We start from the raw sequence: 6,386 nt of genomic DNA, 5'->3' as shown, positions 1-6,386 counted from the left end.
GAGCCGCGCGCTCGCTCCCCGCCGCCGGGGCTCGCTCCAGCGCCAGCGGGGACCCCGGCTTTGTGTCTGTCGCTCTCGCCGTGTTTTGTCCCGGTTCAGGCTCCTCTACCAAACAGCAGGGAGGAACGGGAGGCGGACACCATCCTCTCGCTCCACCTCCCTGCCAGGGGTGTTCCTCCTCCTCCACCCCTTTCCCCCCTCCCCTCCCTCTCAGCTCGGGTCTCCGCGTCGAGCGCGGGTGTCACGTTACTGCCGCTGCTGGGGAGGGGCGACGGCAATTATTCGCGAGGAGGGAGAAAGTTTTTGGATGTTTTCCTTGCTTGCTTTTTCCTTCTTTCCCTTTTCTCTACACTCTGGCCTCGGTTCCTGCGCCACCAGCGACCTCTTGGGGGCCCCGCTGACTTCCCTCTCGTAAACAGACACCAGCAGGAAGACCTTCCACTGATTTTACTATACATACTTTTTTTTATTCAATTTCTCCTTCCTTATCCCAAGCGAGCTGCTTACAAAAAAGGGGATAAAAAGTACTTGAATAGAGGGTTCCTGCGATGGTCAGCGAGCAAGAGGTGTGAGTTATAATTAAACACGTCCCATAGCACGGAGCTCATCGCTGGGAATTCCTGGAACAGAAACAGAAGCGTATGCTGTCTTCCTCCTTTCCCCGGTCCTACAGCTACTCGGGAGTCTTTGGTGAAAAAAGTTAACTCGCCTGACTGGGAAGGTTGGAGGTTCAGGTCTACCCAGAGGCACCCCGGAAGAAAGGCCTGGCAACCTGCTTCCAAAATATCAGCCATTGAAAATCCTCTGAAGCACAGTTCTACTCTGACACACAGGGGTGGCCGTGGGTTGGAGCTGGCTAGACAGAAACTGGTCTAGCTAGGGTTTTTTATAGCCACAACTTAGGTCTGGTAGCGTAGCGCCTAAGGCAGTTGACTGCTAACCAGGAGGCTGACGGTTCAAACCCACCAGCCACCCCTCAGAAGGAAGGTTGGGCAATCTACTTCTGTAGTGATGCTGCCTCGGAAACCCAAGGAGGGGTTGCTATGAGTCGGTCCCACTCGAGGGCACAAAACAACAACTTAGGGACAGAGAGGCAACTGAGGAGGGGGCCGTTAAATAGCGAACTAAAGACAGTCTTTCCTCTAGCAGATGTGAAGTGAAAGAACCTCCATCCATACATATCGTCTTCATCGCTGTCTCCCGTTCCTCCCAGTGGAGGAGGGGGGAGGTCATTTGAAAGAATCAAGGGAGTTTCTGGACCTGAAAGAGAATCTCTCTGGATAGAAACCCTGCTTCACCGCATCACAGGCACTTCCGCTCAGGGAGGAAGGCGGGGTAGGGAGTGATTCAGAAAAAGGTTGCTGTCATCAATCACACTTTAAATAAGAATAAGCGAGTGAAGCTGTAATACCCACCGCCTTTGAGTCGGACTCTAACGACCCCTCCTTGGGTTTCCGAGGCAATATCACTACGGAAGTAGATTGCCCAACCTACCTTCCGAGGAATAGCTAGGGGGTTTGAACCGCCAGCCTTCTGGTTAGCAGTCAAGTGCCCTAGGCACTAGGCCACCAGAGCTCCCAACTATGTGACTTTTATGTGGTTTGCTCAAAGTCACAGAGCTAGAAGGATTTGGTTTGAGAGCCGAACTCAAATGTGTTTGACTCTCAAGTCCACTTCATTGACCACTGCACTGGACTATCTCCCCGTGAGGGCCCTCTTGCTCAAAATGTGCGTGGTGATTGGAAGATGAGATGTAACCAGCTGGCCACCTGGAGAAACTGAAACCTCAATTTCATCAGCTGCTCATCCCTGGCCCCCTGCTCACTGTCCTGATTGGAGAACGAATCAAAAGCCACAAACCTCTGCAATGCTAAGACTAGCTTCCTGAAAACCTCTGTACACTTGGATATCTGAACATTTTTGCCACAGAAAATTAGTCCTGAGATCGAGAGCGGCTCCTCTTCAAACTTAAGAGTAATCTAGCTGATCCCTATATGAATATCTCTGATTTGAAACACAAGTGAAGAGAAAGACACATAGCCCATGAGCTGGCGGGTCATAGAGATGTGGTAGGTAGGTATCTCACACATACATACACCTGCACACTCACAAGGTCTACTTCCCAAATTTACACTGTGCTAGCAGAACTTTCTAAGGGATGGGAAGGCTGCTTAGGGACCCCAACAAAAGGCAAATCCCTTTGTTCTATCACAGAAAATCCAGAATAGAGTGCTAATGGTTTGTTTCACATTTATTCCATGAATCAGAGATTTCTTTGGATTGATGTACACATTCTAGAAATGTGACTGCCCCTGAGAGGATTAAGCCAGTCAGTCGTTGCCCATTAATGGGAAGTACTTTCATCAGCACACTGAGTAGCCCTGGATGGGTCCCCAACTAATAATTCTTGAGTTAATGAAGAAGGACCAGGAGATGGGACGAGCAAAGCCATTTTCATAATGTTCAGTTGCTCTAGAGGTCTGCAAACAAACCTTCCTTCAGAGGCCACCCTTACACGCTGGCCCTGTGCCTGAGGCCTGACCCCATCATCTGAACACTCATTGGATAGAAAATCATGTGCAAAATCCTCACTGCGCCCATAAGGACCATGATCTAGAGACCCTCCCACCGAATGCTTCTACGACTCTCACAATGTTTTCTCCTAAGAAAAGGAATCTGAGCAACAGTGAGGTTATGACAGAGGGACAAGGCAGGAAGAAAGGAAACAAACATCTGAGGAATGAAGTAAATATGGGACTAAAAGGTTTGGTTTTTTTTTTCCAAAAACAGTGAAAAAGTTACAAGGAAATTATAAGGCAAAGTCCAGCTTAGAAGAAATAAGCCATGACAGGAAGAACTGTAAAAAGAAAATTAACAAGTCAATATTTAAAAGATTGCATTTGTGGACTAGCAACCTAAAAAAAAAAAAAAAAAACTCACAGAAGGAAAAGCTATCAATACACAAAAAGTTTCACATAAAAAAAAAAAAAGCTCTGTATTTTCACCCAACAATAACTTAGATATTTGGGTAAAACTTTGTTCTAAATGTTCTTTCAAAAAATTTTTTCAGTTTAAAGTATTTGTGTCTTTATTCACACCAGCTAATAAATCTATCAAATATAGGAATTTATGAATAATTTTTATTAGTAGTCTTATAATTAAATATTATAAGATGGAGAAGCTCAATATCTTCAGCCAAAACAAGGCCAGGAGCTGATTGTGGAATAGACCATCAACTGCTCATATGCAAGTTCAAGTTGAAGCTGAAGACAATTAAAACAAGTCCATGAGAGCCAAAATATGACCCTGATTATATCCCTCCTGAATACAAACACCATCTAAAGAACAGATTTGATACATTGAACACCAGTGACCAAAAACCAGAAGAACTGTGGGATGACATCAAGAACATCATCCATGAAGAAAGCAAAAGGTCATTAAAAAGACAGTAAAGGAAGAAAACACCAAAATGGATGTCAGAAGAGACTCTGAAACTTGCCCTTGAATGGAGAGTAGATAAGGGAAATGGAAGAAATGACAAGATAAAAGAGCTGAACAGAAGATTTCAAAAAGCAGCTCCAGACAAAATCAATTATTATAATGAAATGTGCAAAGACTTGGACTTAGAAAACCAAAAGTGAAGAAAATATTCAGCATTTCTCAAGCTGAAAGAACTTGAGGAGGAAATTTAAGCCTTGAGTTAGAATATTGAAAGATTCTATGGGTAAAATATTGAATGATGCAGGAAACATCAAAAGACGATGGAAGGAATACACAGAGTCACTGTACCAAAAAGAACTGGTCGATGTTCATCCGTTTCAGGAGGTGGCATATGATCAAGAACCAATGGTACTGAAGCAAAAACTTGAAGCTGCAGTGAAGGAATTGGCAAAGAACAAGGCTCCAGGAATTGACAGAATACCCACTGAGATGGTTCAACAAACTGATGCTATGCTGGAGGCACTCATTCATCTATGCCAAGAAATTTGAAGACAGCTACCTGGCCAACTGACTGGAACAGATCCGTATTCGTACCCATTCCAAAGAAAGTTGATCCCACAGAATGTGAAAGTTATTGAACAATATCACTAATATCACACACAAGTAAAATCTTGCTGAAGATAATTCAAAAATGATTGCAGCAGTATATTGACAGAGAGCTTCCAGAAATGCAAGCTGGATTCAGAAGAGGATGTGCAATGAGGGATATCATTGCTCATGTTAGATGGATCTTGGCTGAAAGCAAGAAATACCAGAAAGATGTTTACTTGTGTTTTATTGACTACTGCAAAAGCATTCAATTGTGTGGATCGTAACAAATTATGGATAACATTGAGAAAAATGGGAATGCCAGAACAGTTAATTGTGCTCATGAGGAACCTGTTCATAGACCAGGAGGCTGTCGTTAGAACAGCACAAGGGGATACCACATGGTTTAAAATAAGTAAGGGAGTGCGTCCGGATTGTATTCTTTCACCATACTTATTCAATCTGTATGCTGAGCAAATAATCCAAAAAGCTGGACTATAGGAGGAAGAACATGGCATCAGGATTGGAGGAAGATTCATTAATAACCTGTGATACACAGACAACACAACTGTGCTTACTGAAAGTGAGGATGACTTGAAGCACTTACTGATGAAGACTGAAGATTATAATCTGCAGTATGGATTACACCTTAATATAAAGAAAACAAAAATCCTCACAACTGGACCAATAGGCAGGAGCTCTGGTAGCGTAGTGCCTAAGGCATTTGACTGCTGACCAGATGGCTGGTGGTTCAAACCCACCAGCCACTCCTCAGAAGGAAGATGGGGCAATCTACATCCACAGTGATACCACCTCAGAAACCCAAGGAGGGGTTGCTATGAGTCGGATCCGACTCGATGGCCATGAGTTTGTTTTTTGGTTTGGACCAATGGACAGCATCATGATAGATGGAGAAAAGATTGAAGTTGTCAAAGACTTCATATTACTTTGGTTCTACAATCAACACCAATGGAAACAGCAGTCAAAATGTAATGACTGGGCAAACGGACTGCAAAAGACATCTTTCCAGTGCTGAAAAGCAAAGATGTCTCTTTGAAGACTAATGTGCACCTAACCCAAACCATGGTATTTTCAATTGCCTCATATGTGTGTGAGAGCTGGATAGTGAATAAGGAAGACCAAACAAGAGTTGATGCTTTTGAGTTGTGGTGTTGGTAAAGAATACTGAAAGTACCATGGACTGCCAGAAGAATAACAAATCTGTTCTGGAAGAAGTGCAGCCAGACTGCTCCTTGGAAGGGAAAATAGCCAGACTTTGTCTCACCTACTTTGGTCATGTTGTTAGAAGGGACCATTCCCTGGAGAAGGACATCATGCTTAACAAAATAGAGAGGATCAATGAAAAAGGGAAGGCCCTCAACAAGATGGATTGACACAGTGGCTGCAATGATGGGCTCAGGTATAGCAGGGATCATGAGGCTGGCACAGGACCGGGCAGTGTTTCGTTCTGTTGTACATAAGGTCACTATGAGTTGGAGATGACACAATGGCGCCTAACAACAACAACAACAACAACATAATTAAATATATTTTATTTAATACCTTGACCTCCATCTAATACCTTGAGCTTCTCAAGTCCTTCTTTCTCCAGTGGCTTTTCATCTCTCTCATCCAAATCCCTCACTTTTGTCCTCACTGACTCATCTGACCTTGTCATCACTGATAGCTGGACTCCTCCAAAATCTCATTGTCAAGCATCCATCCTGTGACCATCACCTTCTGTCCTTCTGCTTAGCACCTCTGGTGCAATCTTTCAGACTCTTCAAGAACCCTCACTTTTACCATCCACACCCATCTGAGGTCTTACATCCTTCTTTACCCAGTTTTGATTCCATGATCTGTCACTCTGGTCCCTTGGAAAACACTCCTATGCTGTAGTATTTGCCAAGCAAAGCTCAGTCTCAGTTAAACCCAACCATGCAACTGGACTGAATTGCAGAAAAACACACAACATTGCTAACTGGTCATACTTTAGTGAGCACAAGTTTCAAATCTGCACTCACTCCTTGCTGCCCAGCAATCCCACTCTCTGAAATGACTACTTCACAGCTTCTCTCTCTTCCAACCGCCACATGTCCGTACTCTGCTCTCACCTCTTCAGTCTCAGCTCATCATATTGCCTCACCCACCCTTGTAAAACTCATAGAACAGACAGTTCCTCACGTCCCCACCAGTCTGCACCCCATGTCCTCTGCTGTCCTTCCTGTTTCATTTTGTCCCACCTTCTGTAAGGCAACCCTACCACTTATGCCCTAGTCTTGTTTCCACCCCAACACCAACTTCACACCCAAACCTGTTCCCCACTAGCTTTCTGTATCTCTGTAATAACGCACTAT

Source organism: Orycteropus afer, unplaced genomic scaffold, assembly GCF_000298275.1.
Source record: "Orycteropus afer afer isolate SDZICR_OR568_19922 unplaced genomic scaffold, OryAfe1.0 scaffold00101, whole genome shotgun sequence".
Lineage (NCBI taxonomy): Eukaryota > Metazoa > Chordata > Mammalia > Tubulidentata > Orycteropodidae > Orycteropus > Orycteropus afer.
The sequence above is the reverse complement of the archived record's forward strand: the minus strand, read 5'-3'. Positions refer to the sequence as shown.